General features: G+C 42.3%; 1 protein-coding gene across 1 annotated transcript in view; it reads right to left on the bottom strand.

Moving 5' to 3' along the window:
• Positions 1-16394, bottom strand: part of LOC111069363 (mucin-5AC) — a 50189-nt gene that overhangs the window by 24197 nt on the left and 9598 nt on the right. The window contains 2 exon segments of the mRNA XM_041591639.1: positions 3466-3521; positions 11214-11274. The gene's annotated coding sequence lies outside the window, so the exon portion shown is untranslated.

Here is a 16394-nt window from a genome sequence, read left to right as displayed (position 1 = left end):
CCCGTTGCCAAGTGACGAGGGATCCGCTCTGAGCCTGCATGCAAGCCACTCCAACTAACTTGGCCGGAATCTGTCAGGGCGTGACTAATACCTGATCTCTTTCAGGGTTTACCTTTCTTTCATTCTTGTCCGTCGTTGGCGTTCTTTTTGCCGTTTTAAATTGGCCAAAAGTTTTTCCGGCAGCAATTGAAAGTCTTGTCTGAGGACACGCCTCCACGCACGCCCCTCCAATTGTCATTTTGAAGTTTTCGTGTCGCTCATGTGTGCGCCCGTAAGTGTTGCCGAATGACAACTTCCTTCAACTTTGAGCAGGTATTTTATATGATTCTCTCACGCCAGCGGAATTTGGTGTTTTATGGTTGTTTTTCTTGTGTTCGAAGCGCAGTTGCTGGTGTCCGTGACAGCTCTATAACTCATCAAAATATATTGAAAATAGTTGTTATTAAAGTGCCTCTGTATTTGAAACAATTCAGACCAGACGAGCATGCATAAGAGGATTTTGTTTTTGGTTACAAATGAATTGGTTTTCGCTAGCACTGGTTTATTTTCATCTAAAACTCCCACACTTTCATCAACATTTACTCGACATTGACTGCCCAAAAAGTTGAAATTATTTCATGCGACTTAAACCCACACAAAGCTTATGTGTATTCCTCTCCATGGTGATGCGCTTCGGCAGCATCTACCTCCGGTTGTTATTCTATTTAAAAATCAGAGTTCTACTTGTGTTTTGATGTCATACATTATGTATTGTTTCATTCGATTAATATACGCTTTCGAATGAGTTTCTTTTGACAGAAGTTTTGCTCATTGCTTTTTGCTTTTTGCTTAACTTACTCGGCTCTCCCCCTACGACGGGCATATAAATTGCTGTTTTAGTGCCAAGCATTTGAATTGAAAGGCATTCGAGTTTTTCAGAACTGGGCGTACTCTTCGATGCTGGCCAAATCACAGCCCAGACAATGTCCAACTGATTTGTTTAACTGGGCGAATCATTCACAGTTGGTCGCACAGCCAGTCAGTGGATTAGGTCTGTTAATGACGGGGGAATTCTATCTGATTTAGCGCCGAGAATGATCGAAACTGTCTCCGATTTCTGGCTGAGGAATAAAGTCCAACGTTTTTATGAGCCACCCTATCTATCCATACGCCAAAGAGGTGACAGTTTTTGTCGAAAATTGGCATTATGTATGCGAGAATCGTTCGCGAACATGCTGCCCGACAAGCCATAAGAATATATTGCCGTTTGCTTCTGCTTCTCCTGCTGCCGGGCCAACATTTTGCCCCTCCCGTGTGCTGCTGGTACAACGGTGCGTATGATTTTTATAAATGCCGTGTCGTTGTCGCAACCGGAAGGCAGCGCACAAAGCAAGCCAAATTTGCTCTTTTCTTTGTCCTCACATGAGTGTGTTTGATATATATACCCGGGTGGGTATATATATAAGATCCTTCTGTGTGTATATATGGTCCCGTCCCGACTGGCTTTTTGTCGTGCCCAAAATCAATCCCGGTCGTGTATGAATTTTGCACGGCTTCTATTTTTTGCCATCAAACTTCTACCCCCAGCCCCAAGGAATTTCATCTCCCCAATCAATTGACTTTTTGTATTCGCAAGTTCGAGGTGGGATAGGAATGGGGGGCTGATGGCTGAATGTTTTGGCGTTTTGTCATGCCGCTTATTATAAAAAAAATACCAGAAAAAACTGATTTGTCAAGGCCATACAAATATTTACTCCCACACAGCATTAAATGAACATTCTTCCGTTATTGTACAGGTATGCTCATAGTTCTCCCAGGATGATGGGGCAAATGGTTATGAATGTGAGTTGGTAGGGGGGTCAAAGTTGGGTAAAGTTTGCTGACTTGCCAGATTTTTGGATGCCTGCAATGGAATCCTGTCGATTAAGTTGATTATCGTGAGGCAGGAGGCGCAGAGTTCATTCGTGTGTGAGAGATGGGTACGAGTATAGCTAAATATTATTGAATGAGGCGAAAACCTAACCAAATGTAGCCCCGACCTAATTCTGAATATTCCCCAACTAGTATTCGCAATTTGCATTTTCAATCAGAGTCTTCGTGAGGGAAGGGGAAACAATATCGATGACAAACCGACTAGGACGACGATGACAACGATGATGATGATGGCGATGATGGCAAGGACTCCTAGACTTGTTCGTGCTACAAAAAGTGGAAAGCAATGTGTAAAGGCGACGAAGAGCTCCGAGTTATGTTTGCTTGTGTAGAACTAGAGAGAACTCTTCAAGCACGAATGCCCCACAGTCACACGTTCAAGAGTGGAGCACAATTTTCACTCTGCACCTGCCTGTCTATCTGTTGGTGGGATGTGCTTCTGTTGTCATATTTTCATCACACTTCAGGTGTGAAATAAACACACACGCACCTGAATGTACAGAGCCGTGCGACACATCTCTCTGTGTGTGTGTGTGTGTGTGCAATGTTTCTTGTAGCTAAAGAAACGTAGTGTAGGTCGGAATATTTGCACACAATCTTTTTTCTTCGGGGGTTTCCTCAGTTTGTAACAACAGCTTAATTTCTTAGCTGCCCAAACAAACTTCAAGTTTCTTTCCATCTTTGTTTGTTTAATTTTTGGTTCTATCCGGCTCCGAATTAGCACGCTCCAAGCCGACGCTGGCACCGGAGACGGGTCCGGCATACTTGTTGTTATGTGTTTTGCATAACTAATGATTGAGCTGTCTCCAGTCTCTGCGGGCTGGCTTAGGGAACTGAGACAAATTTAATGGGAAAACAATAAACTCTTTATTATTAGGAAATCGCTTGAGCAGCTAGCTCCATCCTCTGGCACACGCTCGTACGGGCATTTAATTAAAAACTTCTGGGCCAAACCACAGTCGGCCGGAGAGGCAGTACAAATATTTGACTCTTGTTTTGTGACCAGGCTTCGATTTAATTCTGCCCAAATAGTGCGCAAACACAATCAGAATCACACGAGCACATAATATCCGATTTCAATTGGAAGGAAAACCTATTAGAAATTATTTCCCTTCACTAAATATTTGCTCGATTGTGTGGCGCATCTTTGTTATTGTTGCTAATGCCATTGTATTCAATGAAAATACTGCTCCGCAACCCGCTTTCCCCCGCCCCGAAAAACATTTTCCATACAAGTAATAATTGTTGGCTGCCCCATCCCCACCCCGTACAATCCCTTTATTTGTATAGATTTTAAGCCTTGAATTTTCGTGTTGGGTCAGCGTTGTGGGTCAACTAGCGTGGTGCTGGTCCTGGTGCTGGTGCTGGTCCTAGTCCTGGTCCTGGTGTGTCGGATGTGTGTCGGGCATACATACATATGTACATATCGTATGCGTTCTGTTGATTTAGTTGATTGGCTTAAAGGCGTGACCTGACCAATGCTACCAACAATAATTGTCTGGATGCCCAGCTATTTGCTATTTGCTCGCAACCATTCAATTAGCCAGCTCTTACCTTTCTGCTCTGCTTCTCTCCTTCAGTGCTCCTTCGTCTCCAATCAGATTCGACTCCTGCAAGAGAGAGAGATAGAGCGGGCGGAAGTGAGTAAAAGATATTGTATCTTCCATTTAATCAAGTCTTAAGGTTTGGCATTGTTTGCCCCCGCATTCCAGGCCGGAATTGCAATTAATAATCAAATGTGCAGAGGAAAATACTTTGTTGCATTGCATTTCCCCTTGGTATGCTTCAATTAATAAGATGTGGGTTCGGTTTACTGGTTTTACTGGTTTCCTTGGGCGCTCTCTCCGAAAATATCACATTTCAGCTCAAATTTCTGGCACAAAATTTGTGTTCTCTTCTAGAAAACTTTTTCGTATGCAAACTACAGCGGGAATTTTTTGGTGTTTGTTTAGTGTTGGAGTTTTTTTTTTTTAGCGCTGCATCGTTGTTTATGGAGTGTCCAAAAGAGTGCGATGGGATGCGATGGAATGGGTTCGGACTCCTGTTTGTTTGCCTTTCATGTTAATGGACTTTACGCGCACATGGCCACAGCCATGCAGGCTTTGCGATACCAAAGCTGCAGAAGCAGCCTCTCTCGTGGAAAGCCTTTTTTTCTGCCGCCATGAACGGCATAGAGACATAGATAGACATGCCATATATACGACATAGAATGCCCGATATATGCATAGATGCTGCCTTGTCCGCCCAGCTGTTGCCATTTGAATGTGTGCTGAGGGTGAGCGGGCAAGAGAGGGGTGGGGCGAAGCCTGGCTAACGTTTGGTTTTTATCGATGCTTTATCGCTTAAAGTTTTCCATCAGCATAAATCGAGAGCATAGCGGTCGAGTCTACCAAAGTTTTTCATTAGATTCTGACGTGACAATGTTGCGTATACTTAATATTTATACTAGTTGCTTAGGACCCGGTCGTAAATAACAACCACAAAACACTAACACACACACACACACACACACACTCCATGTGTACGCTTGCAACATGCTGCTCGACAATTATTTGTGTTGCTGCAACACGCCAAAAAAACATTTTTTTTCACGGAATTGTTGTCGAAGAAGTGAGACAAAAGTCAACATAAAAATGAAATACAGGGCAATAATATTTATGGAACAAGTGCGGAGAGTAAGAGGGAAAGTTCTAGGGGTTGGTTCGCTCTCCCACTCTCAATTTGCTGTATGCCCTCTCAAAGGTTATTGTGACTGCTCTCCTTTTGCTAACTGATGGGAAAATGAAGGTAGGATTTAGGTAAAAATAGTTTAGTTTTTAAAATTTTTGTCTTTTCCTGAAGAATTCAAAACAAAATTCGGCTACTTCCATTTTTTTTGCAAGGGTATCTAAAGCTTCGGTTCATTAAAACTAGTAATCCTTTCGTGTGTGTCTGCTTCTTTGTACGTATGTACAGAACCATTTCTGTTTCGCTGCCAAAATGAATAAACTTTTTGCACCTTTCCCGTGCTCGCTCCCCGTGCTCGCTCCCAAAGTTCCTTTTTATTGCGCGATTTTCTCAATGAAATGCGATTATTCCAGCTGCAGCTCATTTCCATTATTAATATTCTCTGCTATTATGTAAATATTCCACAATGTGACCTGCATATGCTGCGCTTTGGCTTTTAATTGGAGAAACTTTCACCCGAAAAATGGCATAATAAATCTTTCATATGCGTGTCTCCGTGTATCTGTGTTTGGACAATGTAAATATTGGACCTAGCAAACAACAGCAACAGTTTTGTGTGCCTGTGCCCTGACTCTGTCGGAATAATGAAATTTCTTTAATACTCTGCCGGCAAACAAACAGCGGCCAGGAACCAGCGCACAATTTTTAATTAAAACGCACCAAATCGAGCTTATTAAAAAGTGGCCCTGGTCAGCGAACGGTGATGCGGTGGGCATGTCCCGGTATATGGGTCATGATGCTGGGGGAAGTTGAGAATTAAACGGCACCCCCCCATACTCATATTTGTAAGCTGGGGAAAGTTTGCCAGCTTTGTTCGATGATGCGTCGTCATAATGTCAAATGGATTCGAGGCTCAAACGGGACCAGGAATACTCACACACGTTGCCACACTGTCCACACAGATGCACACACACACATACCACACCACACCACACTCGTGGGGAGTACGATATAATAACGGTTATCCGGCAAACAGCGTGAAAACTGTTTGTCCAATCCCCCTTTGGTACACACCACGTCGAATATTGCCGTTTTCAGCGACCTATGCAATTCGCTGGCCATATGGACATTGGCCAGTAACTGTCATCGACTGTCGGCGAAAACGAGACGCAAAATATTAACAAACGTTCGCTGTCCCTGCTCTGTTTGTGCCTACAACATGAATGACCTCTTGCCGCTCCCTCTGCACCCCTGTGCCATCTATTTGCATTGCCCCAAGCGGTGGATATGGTGGAGACCCTCGTAAAGCAGTAAATACTTTTGTTTATTGATCTGTGTGTGTGCCATGGATATTTGTTGCTGATCCATAGATAGGCTTTAAGAAAAAAATGGATAATTGCTTGGAAAATACACGTATTTCCGGAAAATGTTATTAAATCGTTAGTGCTATGGCAGGATATGCGTCAAAGGCAACTTTAATAAATACTTCAATAAATATACAGACCAGCCAACATATTCATGGACAAGAAAATATAAGCCTAAGAAATTATAAGCAGATACAAATTGCTTAACATTGGGATGGCAGTTGGAATGGGCGAATAAATTTATTGATACTTTCTTCACATCTTTAAATAACAAATAGCCGTCGTTAAATCATCGACCTTGTTCCTCCAACTGCAACGGCTTATTTGTTCGAATTTGTTAGATTTTATTAAGTGCAATCGTGTAAAACCAATTTAATTTATTCATATTTGTCTGCTATGCATATTGTTGTCAGAACAAACTCGTAAATGAATAGTCGGGCATTGGGTTATTGGCTGCTGTGGAAAGGGTACTCATAGGAAATAGTAGCTGCCATTGATTTTATTTGCTTCCTTTTGTGTGTTTGTAACTGTTGCTGAGCTACGAACTTGCCCTTCAACTTTTTGCTCCCTGTGTTTGTATGTGCTTGCAACTATTTCTGTTTTTGTTTAATGATGCCGTTGATTGCTTGGATTAACTTCCACGATCTGCTGGCATTAATCAAAGTTGGAAGCGCTGATAAGATGAGTGCAACATGGGAGCTTTTCCAATTAAAGTCACTTGTATTTCGCATGCGATTGCATGCCATAAAATGAAGAAGTCCAATTGGGTGTGTGTTAGCTGCTTTGGTAATATTTCAATCTTTTTTAGTGTAGGTAAATTTTTGCGTTAAGAGAAAAAAATAGTAAACAAAACTCTACAATATTTAGTTATGCAAGCATAGTCTGCCAACTTTTTGGTCAAATTTAATTTTTCATTTTTTATGGCTTTTGTATTATATTTATTATTAGTTTGGTATGATTTGTATCAGAGATCCAAATTCAGATAAAATATAATTTATTTTTCTAAACACTTGACAACTCTGTACGTAGTTTGGATTGGTGGCATCCACAGTTTTGCTTCCGTTGGCTGTGCATTTTTCTGGTTAGATCAAAGCGCATGGGTCTCTGGTGTGTGGCATACAACAGCAGCAGCGGCCACAGAAGAAAACCAAAAGTCAAAAGCCAAACCAAACCAAACAAAAAAAAAACCAAACAAAAAAACTTCATTTAATGCATACATCAACGAGTCTACGAGTACGAGTACGAGTACGAATGTGTGTGCACCGGAAGCGTCAAAATGAACGGAAATTGGCTTAAAAATGACAACAGAAATGCAACAATAGCCAAAATGCTGCACAATATACAAACATATATACATTGAAAACTCGTATTTTTGTTCTCTTCGAGTCCCTTATTTTGGGCAGTATGTCAGGCCATGTAGATATACACATATGTATGTGTATGTGTATGTGTATAGAGGCAATATCTATTCATAGTCAGTCTCGTTTCTCGATTTTAGTTTGGTTTTCATGGCGTTCTGAGCATCGCTTTTGCATTTATAATTTTAGTTTCATTGTTTTTCTTGCGCTTAGTGGTTGTATTGTTCTTTTAGTTTCATATTAAATATGGCAGCGTTTTTACGTTTCGATGATTATATTCGGGGCGGTGGGCGGCGTTTATTTGTCCGTAATATGTAGTTGTATAAGTAAAAGGGTAAAGCAGGCACAGAATGCAGTTTGTAACTTATTTATTTATTATTTGTTTCAAGTGGGATGAGTGTTAGAATTTAGCAGTCTTGGCTTGCCAGTGTAGCGATAGGTGTATACCCCTGGGGTGTCATCTCCTGCCACGACTCTTCCTCCTGAGCCACATTTCCATATGTTATATGCATTTTTAATAGAGCCCAAGAAACTAATCTGCATTCAGGGTATTTCGTAGTCTCCACAATAATATTCTGAAATGTTTCGATTTTTTTTGTGTGTGTGTGTGTGAGTTTGGAGCCATTTTCCGCTTTGGCTTTTTAGTTGCGCTTCTGGTTGGCCCCGTGTGGTCGGTTTTTGCCGCCGTTATTGTCGGAATGGGCCGGACTGCGGCATTAACTTTTGCACGTTACAAGCTTAACATTGATTTTGCGGATGTGCGACGCAAAGTCACCAACAGCCCCCAACAGCCACCGATCTCCCCCCACATGCCTGAACTGTGCTTTGAACTGGTCTGTCGCTCTGGACGCTCTGAACGCTCTGAGCCATGTGTCCGGGCACTTCCGGAGGGCATCATTTGCACGAGAATTGCAAAAATGTTCGCCGTCCGGCTGAGAGAAGGACACCGCACGGAAAAATCCATGCAAACAAAAAGTTAACTGGCATTTTGGCCGCTTCCAGCCTCCACACCACAGCCAGATTCGGCTTTAAACTGTCAAAAACTTTAACTATGATATTGTTTTCCGTTTGTTTAGGTAGTCGTACTACGTGGAGTACTCGAGGATGTACTCCCTATGAACTGACGTTTTGCATATTATTTATTTTAATGTGAGCGATGGCATCCAATCAAATTCTAAATATCTTTTACAGTAAACTATTTACTTGGGACAGGGTATACACGGCTCTATGATACCCGGTCTAAAATTAAACTTGTTATACAGCTTTTGTGTTGGTTCGATTTGGTGAAACTAAACTGGGTGCAGATGGCTACGCATACATGATATTTGGAGGGGCTTATTGAATTCGGAATTTTTGGCTTAGATTCTATTGTTTAAAATTGCAGTTCGATGGCCAGCCAAGCTTTGCCGTTCCCATTGGAAATTGAATTAGCAAAGAGGTCGACTGCGCTTCAAGGCGACCCACACAAATCCTCGAGCAGCTCATTGGAAGTTGGTTTTCGAAGAGACAACGCCAAAGGAAGCAGTTTCCGGGCTGGTTGTGAACCTTTCCACTTTTGTCTCCATTTTGCAAATGGCTGGCAGCTGCCGGGGAAATAAAATTTCGACAGTTTCAATTTCCAGAAAAGCTTCTGCTGTTCGCTCGTACACATACTAGCACGGGGAAGCACCCATATGGGTTCGCTCAGTTCCGTTTCCGGTTCTAAATACAGTTATTTCTGCACCGCTGGCAGCCATTGCAACTCTTTCATGCACTTGAGCAGCATCGGCAGCCAGCACCTGACGATTGCTCCCCCCCCAGACCGTTTGTTCCCAGTTCCCAGGAGCAACTGTTTGCTTGCCCACGGACTTGTCTGTCTCTCTTCCCCCTCTATTTACCTCTCTCTTTGTCACTCGCACTCTCTCTCTCTCTCACTCTCTCACTATTTGTCTGTCTGTCCCTCTCTCTTCCTTTCCGTGTGTATTTTTGTATGCAAATAAGCAAAACATTTTAACAGAGATGTTTTTTGCGCTGTCGTCTGGGCCGCCGCTGTTTGCCAATGACTTGTTGATTTTACAACTTTTCCAATTGGATGCACTTGGGCGGGAGGTTTGCATCATGTTTGCCCCCGGGCACAAAATGGATTTCCACTCTCTGTATCCAGTGCCTGTCACTCTCTTTTCAATTATTGATGAAAATGCATGAGTTTAAAATGTAAATTGTTCACTTTATTTGCTCAGCAAATAGATAATTCAAATGCAGCTAAAGTTGCCTGGGTAAGCAACAAAAAAATAATAAGTATAAATAGTAATAAAAACATATTGCACATTTGACAAACATGCGTCAAAATATGTGTTTCCTCCACGCCACTACACTCCACTGCACTCCACTTCACTCTGCTCTTTTGCTCTCTATCTTGGTAGACGAAAGAGCAGCAAATCAAGCGGAGCACGTACTTGAGCCGGAACTGAAAACTCCGTGGAATACGAGTAGTATCCTCAGCTCTGATGGGTGGGTGTTACTCCTGCTGGCACTCTCTCTCTCTCCGTCTCTTTCTCAAATAGAAATGGAAGCGTAAATAAATATTGAATATGGCGTCAGCGTGCCCTCATTGCTCCATTGTTATATGGAGCTGATGCACCAGTCTCACCCATCCTCTAGCTCTCTCTCGCCGAATTTTTAAACCGCAAATGGCCTTTGCAATTCCGTTTTTGCACAATGGAAAAGTAAAGCTGGCAACGAGACGGCAGCACGTTTGAAAATTGCACAAAATCGAAGACGAAGAGTTAACGGAAAATAAATAAATAATATGGGTATGTCGGGGTGTACGAGTATGTCTTTCCGGTTCACGATGACAGGCGGCGTCAATGCGAGTGCCGTGCCCCATCCTCTTCAAGGAAGTTGAGCAAAAATTCTCTTGTTGTTGTCGGCAACAACTTTTGGCACTTGACACTTAATGTGCATCATTGCGCAGCTGACAATTTCAAGCCATTTCCGTGGTGCCAGCCACTGGCCCTCCCTCCTCCTTCACGGACCAAATGGAGTAGGGTTTTCCTCCGCTGACATGGTAGTGTCTGTCATTCTGGAAGTTTTGAAGTTTTGCATGGCCATATAAAAATCGAATAACAAATTGCTCACAAACGCAACTGCAACTTGTTTGCAGGGACGGGTGTCGCAGGGTGGGTATCCGGACATTTTTATGAGCAGCTGCAAAAGATTTCTGGCGTTCGTTGGATTTTTTCCGCTGGCTTCCTTCTCCAAGTCTTGTTTTCCACCAGCAAAATTTGTTGTGCGTGAAAAGTTGTGTGCAGATTTCTCCATATAGATTGGGCAACTCTCTCTCTCTCTCTATCCTATTGTACGTATGCATTTGTGAGATTTTATGTGACATTTGTGTGGGCTTGAGTTGCATGTGGCAACTTTCAGACACAAATGTAAAAATATTGTCAAGAGCCAGCCACTCTGTCCCGGACAACTTCTTTGATTGACAACAAAATTTATTGTTAAATGGAATATAAATTCTTCATTCAATTAAAATTTGAGGCCAATCCACAGAAATGTAAATGCAAAAATCTCTGCCTTGTAAATGCAGTTACCTGCTCCTGCAACCAAACCAAAACCCAACACCCCAAAATGCACTCTATGTGTAGTATGTAGTATGTAGTGCTGGCCAGCTGTCGCTAATTTACAACCTGGCTGGGAACATAGTGCGTTCTGGCCAAACTTTCGGGCTGCCGGCATATTGCTGCCTTGGCCTGAATGTGCCCTGGCTGGGTGCGGGCCGAACTTTCAATTAAGCTTAAAAGGACACACAGAAGTTGGTGTAGTGGCCGGCTGCTGCTGCTGCTGCTGCCACTGCTGCTGCGGCATATTTCAATAAGTTTTCGAACTCAGGAACGCCGCGCTAAAACAACATAATTCATACTTAACTCACCGAAACAGTTTCCCGACGCCCACAAAACCCGGCAGTGGCAAGTGGAAAGTGGCAAGTCTGGCTGCAATGAAAAATGGTAGAAATAGAAATAAAATTGCATTAGGGGTGCATACACTGAAAGTTAAATATTGACTAAAAGTAAGTTACAATTAATTTTTGAATTTTTGCCTTATTGGAATATTAATGCAACAATTTTCTTCTTCTTCTTAAATTCACGAATGGGTTGTCCCGAAGGAAGGAAAAAAATATATGACATTGTTTGCAATTTTTCGCTGCCTGTACATTTCATAGTGTGTGGTAAAGTTCTAAAAGATGTTGCTGGGCCGACTCATAAAATGAAATTAAATTTATGTACAGTTGCAAAGTTGCACGCGGGGCAGGGCAGGGGCGGCGCAAAACTTTCCAAAAGGCAGCCAGGAAGTGGATCTAAACACGCGGCCAGCCCATCCTGGCCGTAATTCAAAATTCGAGTGGCAGTTGCAGTTGCAGTGGCCGCCGAAAAGCCAAAGGCGCAGGATGCGCCGCTCTGCATCCTGTTTTTTGTTGCGGGGATGGGATCTGTTTACGCTTGTTTTCACTTGGACGGGCGTAGGTCGTGTTCCCTCCGGGTGTTGTGCGGTCGATGGGTGGGACTGGGACTGGCTCTGGCCCTGGCCGGCCACCCTTGCCTGTCATTTGCCGGCGGCTGATGGTGGTTGCTGCTGCTACAGTTGTGGCACATTGAAACACCTTGAAGGAAGCCCCAAACTGAATCCAGCCCAAAACAACAATATGGCAGAGAGGGAGAGAGAACTGTAAGTGTGCCTGAAGGCGAATGCGTTTCCGAATTAAGTTATTGAGTGGCTGCCAAAGGATTCCTCAACTGTGATTTAAGCCGAAGACACTCGACTGGGATTCCTTCTCCGTTGCTTTGTTTCCATCTAATCCCGCCGAACAATTGGCAGCAGCAGTGGCAGAATTGAAGCAGTGGCAGCATCAATTTTAATTGAATTTCCTGCAGAATCAATGCTGCAAAGTAAATGCCGCCAGAGGCCAACAAAATCCAACTAAACTTTGAGTGGACTTTAAAAAGCATTTGCTGGCAAAAAAGTTGGATTGGGTTGATAAAAAGGCCCGAAGAATATTTTGTCAATATTGACTCCCAAAATAAACATTTATATATTCAAATAAATTGGTTGAGAATCCTCATGTGAAGTTATTTTTGCAGCACTCAGATCGGATATCTCTGCTCTAAGTGCCAAACGGTTTTCTGACCATTATTTATGGGACATTTTACAAATTACAAGAGAATATTTATGATTTAAATATTTCCACATATCCTTGGAGATATATTTATTTATTTTGAACATATTGGAATGCCACTGATGATGATAGTCTTGACTGTGGAATACCCATTAATACAGATGCCATTTTTCGTTTTTTCCTCTGTAATTATAAACCTACCAATGGGCTATGCTTACAAATTATACTTATATAAAACTTATCGAGCCCAATAGCCCTCCCCTGTCTTACTGTGGCACTCCTAGTGGGTACACAAAGAGGCACTGATTCACTGTGGATGCCATAACTACGGGCAATGAAATGAAGTAAGCCCGGACAGCAATGCAAACTCAGAGGAGATACCAGCACGTACATTGGGCGTGTATTGTAAAAAAAAGGAGTGCAAGTCCGTCTCCGGGCCCAGGCAGTGTGCGGGTTTGTGGGTGAGTGTGTAATTGGCAAAGAAAAGGACTTCGGTGCTGTCCCTATGGGAATTATTGATAAATTCCAATGTACGAGCATGCCAGTTGACAAACATGTTGTCCTCGTTATTGGCCCCCAACCACCCACTCGCCCAGCTGCCTGGGCCCACTCAGGGACGTTTCAATTGTAATTACGTTTATTGCATTGTTTTGGCTTTTGGAAACATCTCTTTTTTCTCTTCATTGCCGTGCTGTTTGTGCCCATTGACTGGCTGTCGTCTGTGCAGAAAGAAGGAACAATAAATGGGCTTCGGTAGGCAGATACAAAGAAATACAGATGCAGATACACAGCAACATGCCGCATGCCACAGGCATGAGTGGGCATGGCATACGAACGAGCCAAGCATATTTGTAACATTCTGTTCGCAAAAGTATGCAATGAAGCTTCAGTCGAAGCTACGTCGAGACTGAGATTATTTTTAAGTGGGAGAGGGGAAACGCAGCTTGAGTACAGTAAAGAGATAGCAAAGAAAAAAATCGTAACACCGGAAATGCACTGTAAAGCAAGTCACAGAAAAACCTTAACTGATCAACTATAATATAATAAAGGAACTTTTAATAAAAAAGGTACAAGCTTGGATTTGAGAATTTGAACTAAGAAAATTATAGAATTATTATTTTTGTACTTAACCCCAAGGGAATTAAAAAAAAAAAATAGTAATCATACGAAATTTATACTTTCTATTATTTGTGCTATATTAAAAAGAATGTATAACGCCCATTGGAATGCCCTTTTTCCGTATTGACTTTAAAGTTCCCTCGCTGAAACCGCGATGACCTAAGCCAGCCCTCAAACACCACTCACATGACCCGCTCGAAAATTGTTTACACTTCGAAAATAAGCAACACAAAAAACATAATTTTAGGAGCGCAAAACAGAACCCACAATCCTAGATCAAGATATATATGATTATTTAATTCAAGTGCCTAAATTAAAAAAAAAACTTTCCCAGAATTCTGCCAGAGTATTTATAAAATTGAAAAACTATTTTTGCAGTGTATTAGCCAGGGCGTGCGTCTCTGTCCAAATGCTTAGGGTGTGGGGAGGGAGGCGAGCAGCATTTTGGCATGCAGGCCGCAAAAGTATGCAAGTGTGAGTGCGGTGAAATAGTTTGTCTGCCTTGTCCGGGTAAAGGGTCCGAGGCGTTGGTCCACACTCGAAGAGCTTCTTGAGCATCTGGGATTTGCAGGCTGGAGTCAAGAGGATCACTGACGAAGGTACATGTGTGCCTCGATGAGGGGCAAAATCTGGCTTCGGGGCTTCAATTGGAACAGGAGGCACGAGTGCAGACACAGTCTATGGTTAGGTTTTGCTTCTTCTTTTTTTTTTGTCGTCTGTTGGCATAAATATTTCATTGGGAATTCCATAAGATTGGCTGGCCAAAGTGGGCCCAGAGCAAATCAAAATGAAAATGCTTTTAAAAATTGCATCTTGCCTGGACATTAAAATTTAATCGGGCCATATAATATGTTTTGACAACTTTGCTGTGACAATGGTGGCCGGTTGGGTCTCGGTCTCGTCTGGCCGGGCCGGGCCGGGTCGGGACGGGCCGAACCGGGCCATTTGCGGAATTGCATTTAAAAATCGTTTACTTTTGCATGAGTGCCACAGTGCCGCCTCCTCCAGCCGCCCCCACAGATAGCACAGACACACGAGCAATGTGTCGGAAGGGGAGTGCGGAGAGTGATGCTGCTTCGAGTGTTTATGCTGCAATTTGTTGCAAACGCACGTAGCAATTGTATGTCCCTGGCAATCCGTTTGGACAAAAACAATGTTTTTCTTCATTTTGTTTAACTTATGAAAAATACATTCGTGTGCTGCAGACACAGAAGTACATATAAATGTATACTATGTACTACTATGTACCACTATGTATGTGGATATGTATTGTTTAGGGTCAGCTTTTGGGCCAGGTATACCCATACCCATACCCATGTACGAGTATTTTGCAGCATTTGCAACATTGCTCAGAAAAGCGCTTGGGATGCTGAACTTTTTCCTTAGGTAAATGCTGCCGAAAGAAAAGCGAACACACACAAAAACTCATCTAGTGGTGTGTGTGTGTGTTTGCGGGGAAATTGTGTGTGAAGATGTCAACAAGCTAGTTAACTGCATTTGATCTGCACTTTCCCGGCAACACAAACACAAAACCATCTCTCATTGTCATGGCCAGAGTGTGTGTGTGCGTGAATCTATTATTCCACCAGCTCTGGCATCAGCTCCACAGCTCCGCAGTTATGCCAACCAAAGTATGTTAGTTTTGCTTCGTTTTCCCATTTTTGCAACGCTTTTTCCATTGTTTTTTCTTCACTTACACGTCGCCTAATACTTGGCTTCATCATGATACTCGTAGTTTTCTCCGCCCGTTTGTGTCAGTCCATGGGTAAGACTAAAGCAGAACTAATGCATGTGTTTGGGTGTAATGATGTCAAAATGACAGAACATTTTGCTGAAGTTTAAGTAGCATGAACACACACACACACACACACACACACACACACACACACACACACACACACTCGTGTGTGAATGTTGCCAGAGGAGGTGGAGGGACGACCTCCACGCATGTCTAGGTTTTGTTTTTGGGGTAGTGCATGACACGCCCTGTCATTTGCAGCGACTCTGAGAGGACTCTGCGTAAATTTGCAAGAAATCAAAGAGCTGCTCCCCAAGCTGTTCATGAATGGTTCTTGACTTATCAAAACCATTTAATATTAAATTGTAATGCGCAAATAAATAAACAATAGACAATAAAAAACCGAAACATGTCTGTTTACCATTTATCAACTAATTCCCTTTGAATACGCCTTTGAATAAATGAAATTTGCCTCAATTAAAAGTCTGAAATGCTAAATAAAATTCTAAGAATATATATGTATGTGCATAAATGAAAATGAAACGAATACGAATTGTGAAAGTCAAGAGCTTGTAAATTATGTGCGTGTTTTAGAAGGCAAAAGCCAAAAATTATTGCCCTCCAGTAAAGATGGGTTTTGTGCCGAAATAAATTTCAAATGCAAAACTATTTAATAAGCATCAAACTAGCCAACCATAAATAAATAAAGCCATGAAAAGTGTGCTTAAAAACATTTCAAATGCTCTGCACAGAAGAGCAAATTCGTCCACAGCAAACAAATAAAATGTGAGGGGCTCTACTTTAAGTTAAAGCTTTTAATTGCTTTGTTTCTGCAGCATGCATGCTCTCTGCTGCTCTACATGCATGCATACATACATATCTTTTTTAAGGCATGAGCTACAACCGTTTCATGAACACAGAGAAGAACAGAGAATATATATAAAGACTAGAGGATACGCTGCATTAAGTTTATCGAGTCGTTAAAAAAAAACTGCGGATCAGAATTAATCCATGAACAAAAATTTGTTTAGATCCGACTCTCGCTACTCAGAGAGAATTATCTTACTTATGCGGTCGACAGC

This window comes from Drosophila obscura, unplaced genomic scaffold, assembly GCF_018151105.1.
Source record: "Drosophila obscura isolate BZ-5 IFL unplaced genomic scaffold, ASM1815110v1 contig_150, whole genome shotgun sequence".
NCBI classification, from domain to species: domain Eukaryota; kingdom Metazoa; phylum Arthropoda; class Insecta; order Diptera; family Drosophilidae; genus Drosophila; species Drosophila obscura.
Note: the sequence above shows the minus strand (reverse complement) of the source record. Positions and strands in the feature narration are given on the sequence as shown.